Source organism: Capra hircus, chromosome 18, assembly GCF_001704415.2.
Source record: "Capra hircus breed San Clemente chromosome 18, ASM170441v1, whole genome shotgun sequence".
Taxonomy (NCBI): domain Eukaryota; kingdom Metazoa; phylum Chordata; class Mammalia; order Artiodactyla; family Bovidae; genus Capra; species Capra hircus.
Window position 1 is genome coordinate 45,722,158 of NC_030825.1, and position 16,064 is coordinate 45,738,221.

At 47.3% G+C, this 16,064-nt stretch overlaps 1 protein-coding gene across 4 annotated transcripts in view; it reads left to right on the forward strand.

Moving 5' to 3' along the window:
- The window catches only part of KIAA0355 (KIAA0355 ortholog), an 82,530-nt gene continuing 74,706 nt past the window's right edge, over positions 8,241–16,064 (forward strand). For 2 of the 4 annotated variants that reach the window (XM_018062293.1, XM_018062290.1), the window contains exon 1: positions 8,241–8,328. The gene's annotated coding sequence lies outside the window, so the exon portion shown is untranslated. Of the gene's footprint in view, positions 8,329–15,801; positions 15,860–16,064 lie in introns of those variants that run through there. The other 2 variants (XM_005692248.3, XM_018062292.1) reach the window with 2 other exon arrangements.

A 16,064-nucleotide genomic window follows, 5' to 3' on the forward strand; every position in this document is an offset into this window, starting at 1 on the left:
CAGGGAATTCCCTCAATGATTCTTATAAGTAAGTCAAAGGTGGCTTTTAGTTTTATCAGCTTCTTCTGAGAGCCTCATTGTAATCTCAGAACTGGATAGAGCTGCCCAGACTCATCTGTTGCAGTGTCGAGTGAGCAGAGTTCATTATTTTGCACTGTAATAGCAACGTTTCACAGTAGTAGTGAAATCATTGTAGGTTAAGAGCCAAATTTTAGTTTATAAACTCAGTCTTTTCTCAAATATTTCTAGTAACTTGGCTTCAAAATGGTATTTGGTTCTGCCCAGTTTTGCCCCTAAATGGAAAGCATGAATATTTGGCAGCTGTGTGGGTTAAGGTTAAGGTTAGGCACAACACTGCCGAGCAGTGAGAAAACCAAGAAAACCGGAGCTCGGGGCCCTCAGCCCATCTCCCTGTGGAGTGAGTGGGGAAAAAGCCCTTTGGCTGTTCAGTGCTCACACACACTGCTCCCTGACCTAGCTGAATAGCTGTGCTCCACATTCCACACGGGAGGCATCCAGCTGTCTGATCATGGGAGTCTGGTGCTTATGGTCCTACCATCCAGCACCTACATCAAACTTGAGTCCATCTCTTGGGTGAGACCCAGTCTCTGTGACCAGTGCCCAAGGTTGCACAAGTCACCACTGACACCAGAAACTCAGCCAGTGGCAGCTTTACTGTCCCTGCTTGCTAGAAATTGAAGACCCAATTGACAAGCCCTAAAGGGTGTGTGTGCTTGCTAAGCTGATTCAGCCGTGTCTGACTCTTTGCGACCCCATGGACTATAGCCAGCCAGTCTCCTCTGTCCATGAGATTCTCCAGGCAGGAATACTGGAATGGCTTGCCATGCCCTCCTCCAGGGGATCTTCTCGACTTAGGGATCGAACCTGCGTGTCTTATGTCTCCTGCATTGACAGGCGTGTTCTTTATCACTAACACCACCTGGGAAGCTGCAACTAGAGGGCAACCACATGTAAAAAACATCGGAATGGAGACCTAAACAAGTTCAGAGTTGTTGGGTTGGAAGACTTTGGCATTACATGTTGAAGAAATGAGGGGACTTCCCTGGTGGGCTAATGGCTAAGTCTCCACCCTCCCAACGTAGGGGCCTGGGTTTGATTCCTGGTCAAGGAACTAGATCCCATATGCCATGACTAAAAGTTGGCATGACTAAAGGTCCTGTGTGCAGCAACTAAGAGCCAGCAAAGCCAAACAGATAAATAAATAGAAATAAATACTGAAAAAAGAAAGAAAGAAATGCAGGAAACAACCTCCCTGAGCACCCTGAGGTGCTCCTTCCCACTGAGCCCGGAGGGAGCAGACAGCTTGCAGGGCGGGAGCCAGTAAGTTACTCCCAAGCATCAGGACCGTTGCCAAGGACAGCCATTCTAGTGGCCACAGTGCTCTTTTTGTTTTGATTAATAAATCCTCTCTTGTTTCAGTGACAATGAGTTGTGGTTATTACATCTTGATAAAAAGGAGAGTCCACCCGCACTCAGGACAGAGGACAGAGTTCTGGTTTCTTCAACCACAACTTCAACATCTGGGGGACTCAGGACCCTCAGTCTTGGCCCCCTTGTAGATTTACAAATTTGGCCCCCTTGTAGATTTACACGGAGAAGGCAATGCAACCCTGCTCCAGTACTCTTGCCTGGAAAATCCCATGGACCAAGCAGCCTGGTAGGCTGCAGTCCATGGGGTCGCTAAGAGTCGGACACGACTGAGCGACTTCACTTTCACTTCTCACTTTCATGCATTGGAGAAGGCAATGGCAACCCACTCCAGTGTTCTTGCCTGGAGAATCCCAGGGACGGGGGAGCCTGGTGGGCTGCCATCTATGGGGTCACACAGAGTCGGACACGACTGAAGCGACTTAGCAGCAGCAGCAGCAGCAGCAGTAGATTTACAAACCACATGTATGAGGGAATTCTCACACATATAATTGTTCGGAACTCCCAAATTTTCAACTTTGAACTCATCACAAGGCCACAGAATCAACTCTGCAAACGACCCTCCTGCAGTTCTTGAGAGCACATCTTTCCTTGTTTTATTATATTTGTTTATTGTTAATTGACTGATGATTGCTTTACAATATTGGTTTAATTTTTGCCATACATCAACATGCATGAGCTATAGGTGTACATATGTCCCCTCCCACTTGAATCTCCCTCCCACCTCCCACCCTTTCCCACCCCTCTAGGTTGTTACAGATCCCCGGTTTGAGTTCCCTGAGCCTTACAGCAAATTCCTACTGGCTGTCTGTTTTACATATGGTAGTGTATATGCTTCCATGCTACCGAGAGCACATCTTTCTGGATCAAGACCACAGCGCGGATCTTCTGAGTTAGGGTGGTGCCCATCGGCAGGTCCACGTACCAGAACCTGAGGAGAGACAGACCTTGGCTGTCAGCATCGAATGGACTGGAGCTGCCCCCGGTTTTCAGGATAACTTGACCTCAAGGCTGTACAGACCTTCTGTCTCCACCAGCATCTTGCTTGGTTCCCTCTTTAGCACATCTTTTCTTCCTTTCCTGATCCTAAGTCCTTGGACCCCTGGCAGTCTATGAGTTCTGGAAAATAGCCATTGCCATTGTGCAGACCTTCACAGCTGATGACTGTGGTGGGCACAGCCTCTAGGGTGGCCCCTAGGGCATTTAGCAGCTACCCCTCCCTCACCCCACACACATCCAGCCCCCACTGCTTCACCAAGCCCAGGAGAGCCCTCAAGGAGTCCCCTAGCAGCTCCTCCTGCCTATGTAGACCAGGCATCCTCTCCTGGCTGCAGGGGGAAGGGACTGGACTTCTGGGGTCCAGCCCACCCATCAGGGATCTCCTAGGCTCCTGGCCAGCCCCAGACCCTCAGAATGATCAAAGGCAACCTGGGATCTGAGAGATGGGGGTGAGACAAGATGGCTCAACCTGGCAAGGGCCTCTTGGCCACAGCCCAGTCATTTCCAGCCAGCAGGGCCGGGGGGGCAGGGGGGATGCAGAAAGAACAGCAGGATGTTCAAATGATTACAGGGGAAAGGGAGGGGTGTGGAGTGACTTCCTCAGGGAGACAATCTAGAGACTGGGGGAGAAGTTTCCCTTTTGGCAAATGACCCATGAAGCCCTCAGCCCCTTTCCTGCCTGGTCCACACCACCCAACAGACTGGGGCTGGCCTCGCCCCAGCCACTCTCTCTGTGCCCAGCAGTCGGCCAGTTGCTCTGTGCCCAGAACGTCTGGCCAACCTTCTTCAGACTGGCTCCCAAATCCCATGGATTCTTGGATGCCAATACCATTCCTGGGGCTCACAGCCCATCTTGCAACTTTCACATTCTGACCAAGGGAGACCAACAAGGTGAAGGAGGAAAATTACTCTCCAAACTCAACCCCACAGCCCCTGCCCACTGTGCCCCCCTCCCCTACCCAACCACTGCCACCAAGAACACTTGGCTATGAAAACTCCTTCCCTGCAGGATCTTTTTTCAGACATGCCCACTAAAACCAACATGTAAGAGCCCAGCCTGGAAGCTCTGGCTTCGACTGCACAAACAGCGCACAAACCAACAGTAATAACTTTGACTGCTTAAGAAAATCAGTTCTCTAATCCCTTCTCAGCCCCTTTCTGTGGGATGCTCCTATTCTGCAGCTCTTCTGATGTTAGGAATGTGGAACCCTCAGGAAGGCTAGACTGAGCAAATCAGCTTTGTTTTTCTCAACAAGAGGAGGCATCTCAGGTCAAGGCCAAGGTGCATCTCTGGCCCATCTCACTGATGCAGGGCTCTTCAGCCACTTGAGGGGCTCCTGACATTCTGTTCTGCTCTCTCCTCCCAGAGAACAACCTCTGAAGCTCTCTTCCCTTCCACAGGGTCTGGCTCCAACTCTACCTCTAAATCAATATACAGGAGGGCGAGTGGATTCAGGGAGAGGTCTTGTTTCCTGGCCTGGGCCTTTTGGACTTTCTGAGTGACAAACTCAGGTGTTTGTCTGGTGGTCTCTGAGGCACCCATCCCCCTGTGCATGCTGAAGCTCTAACCATAGACCTCTCTGCAGAGCTGGAGGATCACAGCTTTGGTCCCCGAGGATGTGGGGGCTCCAGGAGGGTCCAGCCTCCACCTCTAGACTTGTGGGCTCCATCCTCTTTTCTTGGCACTCTGCTGCAAGGGAGCTTGGAATAAAGAGGTGACATGAAGTGACTCTTGAGAGTCCCTTGGATAGCAAGGAGATCAAACCTGTCAATCCTCCAGGAAATTGACCCTGAATGTTCATTGGAAGGATGGATGCTGAAGCTGAAGCTCTGGTACTTTGGCCACCTGAAGCGAAAGCCAACTCACTGGAAAAAACCTGGATGCTGGGAAAGGTTGAAGGCAAAACAAGAAGCGGGTGGCAGAGGATGAGATGGTTAGATATTATAGCATTACTGACTCAAGGCACATGAATATGAGCAAACTCCAGGAGACAGTGAAGGACAGAGGAGCCTGGCATGCTGCAGTCCACGAGGTTGCAAAAAGTGGGACCTAGCAACTGAATGATAACAATGAAGTGATAAATGTCTCAGACCTGTGTGGTGGGTCCATGGGTGTTTTTTCCCTTTCTCTCTATATCTGTGTGTGTCGGACGAATGAAAATAAGTGTCATACCCTCTAGGAGGTACGTATGATAGATAGGTGTGCTCACAAAGCAGACTTGATATTTCCACAATACAAAATGTCTTCAGGTAAGCCTGGGAGATCCAAGATAGCCTGATGCTCAGAGCACCCCAAAGGCCACCAAAGGATCCCCACGATTGGTAATGTCCACACTAAATCCCAATAAGAAGTGCAGGCATGGCTGAATGGGTCTCTGGAAACTCCTGGTCCAGGACTGAAGTCTAGAGAAAGGCACAGATGGTGCCAGGCATGAGTGGTTTCCAGGATGTTACTCTGGGACCGCGAGTGAAGTGAGAAACAGTGCTTGGGTGTGTGGGTTAGAGCTTACTGGAGGAGCCCCTTTAAAGCCCCATCCAGTGTTTACCAGGTGCCTTTAGGCATAACCACTGGAGGCTTTGGGGGTCTGTAATAGAAGTTAGGAGAAAAATGGGAGCTAGGAGAACATTCAAACAAGAATTGGGCTTATCCTGAGACTGCAGGGGCCACATTTGGCTCACTCAGAAGCCAAGCACCACTGGGACTTCCCCGACGGTCCACTGGTTCAGATCCCTCGCTTCCACTGCAGGCACCATCATCTCTGATTCCTTTTCCAGCCTACATAGGTGTGGTGACACCAGCACCCAGGGACACTTCCTCCAACTTCGCTGTCCTCTTCCACATCACATCCCCTCTCCTGTAGCTTGAGTTCCATAGCCCATTATGTCAGTAACACTGGCTCCTCTCTCTGTTATTCAAGACCCAGGTGAATCCTTGTTTGTCTTCTTCACTTTTACCTGAAAACTGCTGGGACAAGTCACTTAAATAGGAAAGAAGGTTCTCTCCACCTGAAACAGACCTTCAGTACAATTTAGAAATTCTACCACATATTTCCTTTCTGCTTTCAGACCTTTGTCACTCTCCTCATACCCCTGTCCCTAGGCTCCCCTCACTCTTTACTGCAGACTGAGGTAAGCCCATGGCCAAGCATTTTAGAACCCTTCCAGCCTTTTCAGAACCTCACAAGATGAGTCACATCATCTTTCTACTGTATACTCAGCCTCTTTCTATCAACCAGATTTTTCTCTCTGACACTGAAACATGCTTAAGTTTCTCCACCTTAAAAAAAACAAACCATGGATTTCCTTGGTGGTCCAATGGTAAAGAATCCACCTGCCAATGCAGGGGACACAGGTTTGATCCCTGGTCTGGGAAGATTCCACATGCCATGGGGCAGCTAGCCCGTGTTCCACAGCTACTAAAGCCCACGCATCCTAGAGCCTGCACTTTGCAAGAGAAGCCACCACAATGAGAAACCCATACATCACAACTAGAGTGGCCCCAGCTCACCACCACAAGAGAAAGCTACATGCAGCGATGAAGGCCCAGCACAGCCATAGATAAATATATTTTCTCAAACTACACTCACCTTTAGCTGCATTAGCCCCCTAAGCCCCACTGACATCTCCAGCTCTCACCTAAGCTCCAGAGTTCCACCTCAACTGCCTACTTGGTGTGTCCTCTTCCACATGAAATCATGTTCACAAGGGCACTCATGACCTTTTACCTCTCTTCCTCACTTTCAAATGTGGTCTTCAGGAGCTTCCCTGCACTGAGTGTCACCACTCCAGTGGCTTATCCCAGAGACCCAGAAGAGCTTTAGGATTCCCTCCTCTTTCTGATCCTCCATGTCTAGTTCACCACTGACTTTATTCCCCATTGGCACTCCCATAGTATGTGAATGACTTTCAAAGTGAGAGTCACGCACTCACTAATGTAAGAAGGTGATCTATTGGAGTAAAGGAAGAAAATATTAGGACTTAAGACTTATCTTTCAAAACTTTTCATAACATAAGCAGCATATTAGTAGTGTATTACATCTATATAAGTTGTAAGTAAATAAACCTGCACGATATTCAAATGTTTTCAAGAACAAAAAACATGTGCAGGTCCTGGTCTAAACGAGGATCACCTTTTGCAAAAAAAAAAAAAAAAAAAGGAAATAGACTCCTTACTGATCTCCACATCCATCCAACTGCTGCTGCTGCTAAGTCACTTCAGTCATGTCCAACTCTGTGCGACCCCATAGACGGCAGCCCACCAGGCTCCCCCGTCCCTGGGATTCTCCAGACTAGAACACTGGAGTGGGTTCCCATTTCCTTCTCCGATGCATGAAAATGAAAAGTGAAAGTGAAGTTGCTCAGTCGTGTCAGACTCTTAGCGACCCCATGGACTGCAGCCTACCAGGCTCCTCCGTCCATGGGATTTTTCCAGGCAAGAGTACTGGAGTGGGGTGCCATTGCCTTCTCCGATCCATCCAACTAGCTTGGTAAAATATACATAAAACGCACTATTTTAATCATGTTTAAGTGGCCGCTTTGCGGCATTAAGTACATTCACACTGTTGTGCAATCACCATCACATCCATCTGCAGAACTTTCTCATCTTCCCAACCCACAATTCTGTATCTATTTATTTATTTATTGGCTGCACCATGCAGCATGTGGGATCTTGTTACCCAAATAGGGAATGAACCCGCACCCCCTGCATTGGAAGCATGGAGTCAACCCTAACTGGATCATTTAGGGAAGTCCCTCTCTGTACCCATTAATTACAAACTCTGAATGCTCGAATGCTCCCCTCCTCCCGATCCCTGTCAGCTACCATTCTACTCTCGATGAACTTGACTATTCTAGGTACCTCATTTAATTGGAATTATAGAATACTTGTCTTTTTGTGATTGGCTTCTTTCACTTAGCATAATGTCTTCAGTTTATCCTTTTGTAGTATGTGTCAGATTTCCCTTCCTTTTTAAGGCTAAATAATAGTCCACTGAATGGATATACCTCGTTTTGTTTAACCAGTTCATGCATTGATGGACACTGGGTTGCTTCCACCTTTTTGACTTTTACGAATGATGTTGCTATTAACATGGGCATACAAATCTATGTCCACTCTTGTCTCTCCTCTCTAGTCCTTCTTCATAATATAGCCCAAGTAATGCTTTTAAACCCACAAGTATGGTCAAATCAAGTAAAATTTTCTCATCACGTTAGTTTCTTGAACACAAAGCCACTGAAAACACCTGCCGGTACTTCTGCAATAATATCCTTTCCTCCCTGCTTCTTCAACCCTCCCCACCTTAGGACCTTAACTCCTGCTCTTATCCTGAGGGAAGAATCCTCAGGTCACTCTCCTTCACTAGGTCTGGGGATTCTCTCCCTCCCCCATCAACTTTCCCCTCCTAGCACTTGTCTCAGTTGGCACTGTATCATCAAGCGCATTTGTAACAATTATTATGTTTCCATCGCTGGAGAATAAACGTATGAGGGAGAGGGCACTATCCAGTTCCTACAGCGCCTACCAAGACCAGGCAGCTAATACGCGCTCAATTTCTCAGTAATTAATTTTAACAATAAATCTGTGTGGACGCAGCTGACCCCTCCCGCCCGGAGGCCAAGTCACAGTAGAGAAACTGGGTGGCTCTGGCCGCCGGTCCTTCAGCGCACCCTGGCCCTCCCACTCGGAGGTCGGGACGGAGGTGCAGGGCCGCCCGCGTCCCCCGCTCGCGTAGCGCGTTGCGAGGCGAGGTCGGCTCCCAGCCCCTGGGTCCTCAGCCACCCGGCGTCAGCCCGGGGCGGGGGCGGGGCCGGCCCGGATACGTCACTTCCGGTGTACACAGCCGGTCCTGGCGGTGCGAAGGGGGCCGGGGCGCGTCGCAGGTGAGGAGCGGGCACGAGCAGGCGCTGCCTGGCTCTGGCTGGCGGGCGGGCGGGCTCACCCACCGCGGGGCGGGAGGGCGGTGGGCCGCTGCCGGGGCTGGCGACTGGATGAGCTCGCTGGGCGTCGCTCCCGCTCGGGGCCTCAGGGCTCAGGGCCGTCGGCTCCCGCCCCTTGCCTGTCCGCTGTGGAGGACGCCGGGCTCAGGGGGAGCTGGCCGGGCGGACGGAAGCCCGGAGAGGCCTCGCGGCTCGTGCTTGGGACTGGGGGCGCGGCAGGGACCCCGCGGATACGGGACATGAGGGGCCGGGGGCGCTCCCTTGGGCGACCGGGGCCGGGGAGGTCGGGCTGGCCCTGGGACCCGCTCCCGGAAACCCCTCGGAGGAGTCCGCGGAGGGACCTCGGCCTATGGGTCTCGGGGTCCGCGGGGACTGCCTAGGGACGCGGCCCTCACGCCGCCCCGCGGCTGCCGGTCGGCTGAGCTCACCTTCCCCGCCGGGGCCGGGCCGGGCCGGGCCCCGAGGAACACGATTTTCCGGCCCCGCTGAGCCCGTTGGCGCAGTCGGGCCCAGGGAGGTTGCGCGGGGACCCCGAGAGGGCCGGGGCTGAGGATGAAGGACCCAAGCCCGAGAGGCGAGCGTAGGGTCAGGGGTGTGTCTTCCTCTTCTGCTCGGTGCGAGGAAAGAACCTTGCCTGGTTGGCATGATAAGAATTTTGTTTATTCTCCTCACAAATTTTGCCAGATGGAATACTTAGCTTTGGGGGGAGAGGCCCTAATTTGAAAATAGCTTGTTTCCGCCCCTCACTCCCATTATAAAAGCAATTCATTCTCCTTTCTTCTCGCTCAAGACAACACAAAGTGTTGTGACAGTACTTTTTAAAGTGACAGTCATCCTGCAACCTCCCACCCAGTGATAGCCATTGCTAACATTTTGGTGATACCAATAAATACATGTGTTATCACTTTTATGGACTTCATAATATACCTTTGTATATCACAATTTAACCAAGTCCTACTAATGAACATGTAGGTTGCTTCCAGTTCGTCATGGGAGAGATGATTCTGCCACAGGGATTTGTCTGATGGTTCTTTTAGTATACATTAACAAATGAGGTCAAAGGTAACATTCATTTTAAAAATGCGTAGTATTATTTTTCTTTTGTTGACGCTTCCAAAATTATTCTTCATTCCAGTATTTATAACATACATCCATCTTTGCTTCTCTTTTCATAGTTTTGTTTTGTTTTTCTTTTAGCTTATTTAATTTACTTAAAATAGAGTTTTGGTTTAAGATATGAAAAATTTTCCAAATACCTTCCCAATTTTATTGAATAAGCTATGATTGCCATTTTATCATGTTTTACATCGAAACTTCTAAGTATGTGTTTGTAAAAGACTCCTTACAGGTTTGATATTTAGATTTTGTGTATGCTTTTTCAAAATTCCATTCACAGTATCTTTTGTAAAAATTATTTTTCTTTACAAGTCCAGGGAGTATTTAATGTTTGAATTTAAAAAAAAAATTTATTTTTTGAGATAGAAAATTTAGTTACTACAGTTTCATTTGCTTTCTTGCTGACAAGATAACAAACTCCATATGAAGAGTTCAGGTTTGTTGTGGCAACTTTTCCGTCTGGCATTTGAGATTCTAATCTTCCTCTATTTTTGCACACGAATACGTAGGTTAGCATTGGAGACCAAGATAGAAAAGTTCTCAGATTCCCTTGGCAAGCCTAGATTTTTCTATCTAAAATTATCCCTGGATTTTTGGAAGACAGCATGTTTTAAGCATCCTCTTTAAAAAATTTTAAACAAGTTGCACATGATTCAGCTGAAATTTTTGCTAAATGTTTATTCTGTTGCTGATCTGAAGCCTAATACACCAGGAGCTTTTTGTCACGCAAATCTAACAAGTCTATAGGAAAATTACTGTTTCTGAGAGTTAGTGGACTGGGACATCACATGAGTTGAGTGTCCACTCTTTTCTTTTCCCTCCTGTGACTTTCTGCTCAATGGAAAATGATGACCTTCCAAGGTGGACAGAGAATGTTGGTTTGAATAAGGAATTGCTTTTTTGGAGTTACAGAAAAAGTGAGATCCCATTTTCTCTTAGTATAAGTTCACTGAAAGCCTGGATGTGTCAGGGGTTGTGCTTCAAATGTCTTTATTCATACTGAATCCATCCTCATGATGGTCCCTTAATGGATAGACACAGTGGCTGCTGCTTTCTCATTTCCCTTGACCATAAGTATTTGGCATGGTGAGCCACGCTTTCTTGCTGTTGTGAACCTCCTCGTGGTTGGCCTTCTTGATGCTATCATGGTCATTATCTTAACTTTGTGACTGTGCTTTCTCATTTGTCTTCGCTTCTCTTCTTCCCACATCTGCCTGGGAGCGTTTTGTATTTTTGTTGTTGTTCAGTCACCAAGTTGTGTGTCTGACTCTTTGCGACCCCGTGGACCGTAGCACACCAGGCTTCTCTGTCCTTCACGGTCTCCCAGGGTTTGCTCAAATTCTTGTCCATTGAGTCAGTGATGCTATTTAATCATCTCGTCCTCTACTGCCCCCTTCTCCTTTTGCCTTCAGTCTTTCCCAGCATCAGGGTCTAGGCATTTTCTAAGGCCTGGCTGAATATCTCTACCTCTGTCCCTCAGTGCATGCTCCTCACTCATCTAGTATGTGACTTCTAGGTAGAGACCCACTTCATCCCTTCACCCTGTTTCCACTTGGTGACCCCAACTCAGACTTTGCTGCAAGTAATTTCTTTCTTTCACTCTAACTGACCCCTGGACATGTTCCCAAGGCCATACTGTCTTCAGGTGAGGGAGCCCTTCACTGCTTCCCAAGGTGGCTTGTCCTTTGTGACTCTCAAGTTCTTACCAGTTGACTTATTACAACTCTTCTCCTTTCTTGATTTGGGTTGCATTTGCCATTTGCTTTCTATTTCTTACAGTTTGAGGTAAACTTGTACCTTTGCTCTCAGGGACTTCAGACATAATATGATCCTACTCTAAATTAGAAAAGCGAGACCCTGTTAATTTAGTCATGAATTTAGTTAGCTCATGTTTACAGAGTATTTACAGTGTAGGCCAGTTACTGTACTGGAAGATGGGAATACAGAGCTGGAAGGCATGGCCTAGGTAAGAAAACCAGATAAGCAATTTCATCAAGTATCACAAATGCCTAGAAGCAGGAGACAGGTTTTAGAGATCTTGTCTGTCATGTTCACTGCTGCTATCTCCACAGCCTGAAGCACAGTGTTTCCAGAGGGATTATTTGTTGATTGAATCAATGATCATCTGAGAATGAAATCAGAATGAATGTTACATCAATTACCTATAGAAAAAATACAAGGCAAGAGAAGTTCGTAAATGTAGGTTTGAGAATTTCAGGGAAAACTTTCAAGTTCAACCAGAACGACCCAGCTATAACCCTCAGAAGGCATGATTGGAATGTGTTTGTGGCCAAATGCTTAAACTTAATGTTGTATCCTCAGAAGAAAGACTGGGACTCTGGAAGGAGAGGTTTCGGAAGATATCTTTGGAAATTGGGTTGGTGGGTCCAAGAGAAGAATTGACTTATGTGTTTGTAGTACCATCTGGGGACCCTAATTGGAGGAGCTGTGTGCAGTCCTCCACTGGGCCTTTGCACTTCCAAACAGATGCATGCATCTCTGTTGATACCTCTAGTGGGCTCTAGTGGGAAGAATCTTTCCTTTGCTCTCATGATCCGAAAACCCTTTGATTAGAACATGACTTTACATGGAGATTGCCTGTTGAGAGTGTTCTTCATCCCGACTGATGGGTGAGATTCTGGTCTGTTTCCCCATCGGATAAAAAAATGGGGTAATAATAACACCTTCCTCTTTGACCCCCGGTAAGTGCTCAGTATTAGCTCTTGTCAGTATTTATAGAGTTTGTAACTGGCCTTCAGGGCTTCCCTGATAGCTCAGTTGGTAAAGAATCTGCCTGCAATGCAAGAGACCTGGGTTCGATTCCTGGGTTGGGAAGATCTACTGCAGACGGGGTTAGGCTACCCACTCCAGTATTCTTGGACTTCCCTTGTGGCTCAGCTGGTAAAGAATCCGCCTGCAATGCAGAAGACCTGGGTTCGATCCCTGGATTGGAAAGATCCCTGGAGAAGGGAAAGGCTACCCACTCCAGCATTCTGGCCTGGAGAATTCCATAGACTGTATAGTCTATGGGGTCACAAAGAATTGGACATGGCTGAGCAACTTTGACTTTCACTTCTCTGGTTAATACATCGGTCATCTTTGAGCTTAGATGGCCTGAATCAGTCCCCTTGAACCTACTTGTTCCTGAGTGCACTGACAAAGCTGAGAGCTAGAAGGTGGGAAGTCATGACAGACAGATAGGCTCTTCCCAAACTGCTTATTCAAAGAATTCAGCCGCAGTTGTCAAGGAAGACTTCCAGGGGAAGGCTGGTCTTGAGCTGAGTACTGTGGGAAGTAGTGAGTCCATCTCTTCCAGAAGGGGAGCAGGCTTTTAGGCACGGTCATGACAGCTACAGAGGTGTAGAGCTGAGCAACCTTGAGGTTTGTGATTTGAAGGAGATTTAGGGTGAAGGGTGGATAGACATGAATAGGGGAGTAGAGGGAAATGAGACTGGAAAGTGGGGCCAGCTTTTGAAGGTATACTTCATAACAGTCTCTAGCTTTTGCATCAGGTGTTGTGTCTATCCCTTAGCCTCACTGTGCCAGCCAGGTGTCATGTGAAGTGCTTTGCATATATTACCTTGTTTGTTCCTCATAATAATCCTGTAATGTAGGTATTTACTGTTAAAGAGAAATGACATGTCAGATACCACCTACAAGGTCTCTGCCCCTCGACTGAGCCTGCATGTTGCTGTAAGGCTAACCCTTGATATCTGCTATGCACTTAAAAGCCTTTTGTGGCTCCTGTTTCCTAATAAAGTCCAAGGTCACAAGATTTTCTGACATCATAAAAACATCTTGGGTTAAAGTGTGAAAATATGTATGTCTTAGTATTGAATCAAAATAGCATACGTACAGAATGCATCAAGCACAGAGGAATATCATCTCAGTGAAAAAGGCAAGATGCAAGACAATGTGTATATGTGCCCATTTCTGTAAAAAAAAAAGAGAGAGAATACTCATGAAACAGATTTCTAAGGGCAGGAAGACAATTCTCGAATGATAGAAAAGAAACAGTGATTCTGTTAAGAATTCTGATAGAAAAGAAAAGTGATTGCCATTGGAATGAGGTTCCAGAAATTGAAGTTGCTAGACTGATCTAGCTTTTTCTTGCATACTCTTTTGTACGATATGATTTTTTTAATGGTGTACTTGTATTATATTATCAATTAAAAATTAATAGGAGGACTTCCCTGGCAGTCCATTGGTTAAGATTTTGTATTTCCACTGTAAGGCTTCCCAAGTGGCTTAGTGGTAGAGAACCCGACTGCCAGTGCAGGAGACACAAGAGATACGGGTTTGATCCCTAGGTCGAGAAGAGTCCCTGGAGTAGGAAATGGCAACCTATTCCCAGTATTCTTGCCTGAAAAATTCGTGGACAGAGGAGCCTGGCAGGCTACAGTCCATGGGGCTGCAAAGAATTGGACACAACTGAGTGACTGAGCATGCACGCACGCTTCCAGTGTAGGGGGCACAGGTTCTATCCTTGGTCCAAGAACTAAGATCCTACAGGCTGCATGGCACAGCCAAAAGAAAAAAAAAGGAATTAAAAGCTAAATGTCCATTGTACACAGCAGTCATTTAGAGAGGGAATGTAGCGTAGAGGTTAAGGGCAAGGACTGTATCCAGACTGCTTGAGTTTACACCTGCCTCTACCTCTTAATTAGTCACTAACTCCTAAGCCTCTCTTTACCTCAGTTTACCCTGTCTGAAAAAGGGGAAAGTAGTGGTGCCTACCTCCTGGTGTTATAGTCATGCTTAAAGGAGTTGCAGTTTGTGAAGTCCTTAGAACAGTTCCTGACAGGTGTGGTTTTCTGCTGGTGGTGGTCGTGGTGGGGCCCTGTGTTGTGCACCAAAGTGACTGTGAAGATGTGTCCAGTCTGTTTCTGTGTGTCCACAATTCATCTGCAAAGGCTCCATGGGAACTAAAGGGGCCGAAGAAACAGTGGATCTTAAATATTGGTAACTTCTAGAAAAAGTGAAAGGAGAGACAAGGACACAGAGTGGCTTGTTCTGGGGGTGATATGTGTCCGAGATGGACTGAGGCAGAGAAGTGAGGCAGGAAAGAGCTTTGAGGGAGCCTGAAACTGGGGTATATTAATGCCATGGCCGGTCACTGTTCTTAATATATGTAAAATAATGATAGATTTATGATAATGACAGTTTGGGCTTGATGAAATGTGGTAGCTCTACCTTGATCTTTCACATGATTGTGGGGTGTTCCTGTGTAATTTTTTTTAATGAACGCCTTAATGCAGTACATGTGGGTTACTTCCAGGTTGGTGCTTGTAGTCAGTGCTGCCAGTGGGCATCCTGGATACAGGCCTCTACGTTTCCTGAGTCTGTTTCTAGGATTCATTCCTAGATGGTTTTGTTTTTTTTTTAGAAACTGTTTTGATTATGTTCCTTGTGTCTAGGCCACCGTCAGATATGTGCTTTTTCAAATTGGTAGTTGCAAAGAATCGTAATGTGAAAGATTGATTTTGAGTGTGCAATTAAAGCTAGGTTTTACCTGGAAAAAATTCAAATTTTCTTGATTGAAAATGATTTGGGGATTAGGTGCCAGTGAGATGGTCATTATGACTGGCTAACCTAGAAATACCTGAGTCTTCCACTACCCAACTCCCACATCCCAGAGGGTGATGTGTGTGCCTGAGAACAGGTAGAGGAAGCTGGCTTGGCTCCCAGACGTGAGAGCTGCAGTCTGGAACCTAGGCAGGGAGAGGGGAAAGTGGTTCCTCTCAGCAGGGACAAGGATCTGTCGTCTTTTTTTTTTTTCCTTTATTTATCTGTATTTTTGGCTGCACTGGGTCTTTGTTGCTGTGTGCAGCCTTCTCTAGCTGAGGCGAACCGGGGCTCCTCTTTGTTGCGGTGTGAGGGCTTCTCGTTGTGGTGCCTTCTCCTGTTTCGGAGCATGGGCTCGAGGCTCAGGGGCTCTGGTAGTTGTGGCTTGTGGGGCCGAGAGCACAGGTTCAGTAATTGGTGCGCAAGCTTCATTGTTCCACAGCATGTGGAATCTTCCTGGACTAGGAATTGAACCTGTGTCCCTACAATGACAGGCGAACTCCTATCCACTGCACCACCGGGGAAGTCTATGAGGACCTGTCTTGTTCCCCATCTCAAGGTAGGAGAGAAGGCACCTGTGCTTGAGTCGCTTTGTAATGTACTTTGTAATGCAGGGTGATTCATTCCTTAGCACTGCCCCTGTCCTTTCTCTAGTTTGGGGCTGAAAGAGGAGGGAGTGGGCAGCAGGGAAGTGGGAGGAGCCTGGTTTCCTTCCCCTCTTGGAGAACGCAGGGCAGCACTACTTTCAGTTTCTTGCCAGGACTTTGGGAGTTGAGGCCAGAGCTGCAAGAAGGTAAAAAGTATTTTTGAAAGTTGTTATAACTATGTGGGGGTGGGGGTGAAGGGGAATTTGTATTTTTAATGATAGTAGGCCAGAATGAAGAATTTAAAAAAAAGATAAAATGCTGCCCTCTCACTGGTCTGTTTCAAAGCAGTAGCTTCCATTTATTGAGTGCTGTCCTTTATGGACTTAATCCTCACTGAAGTCCTGAAGAAAC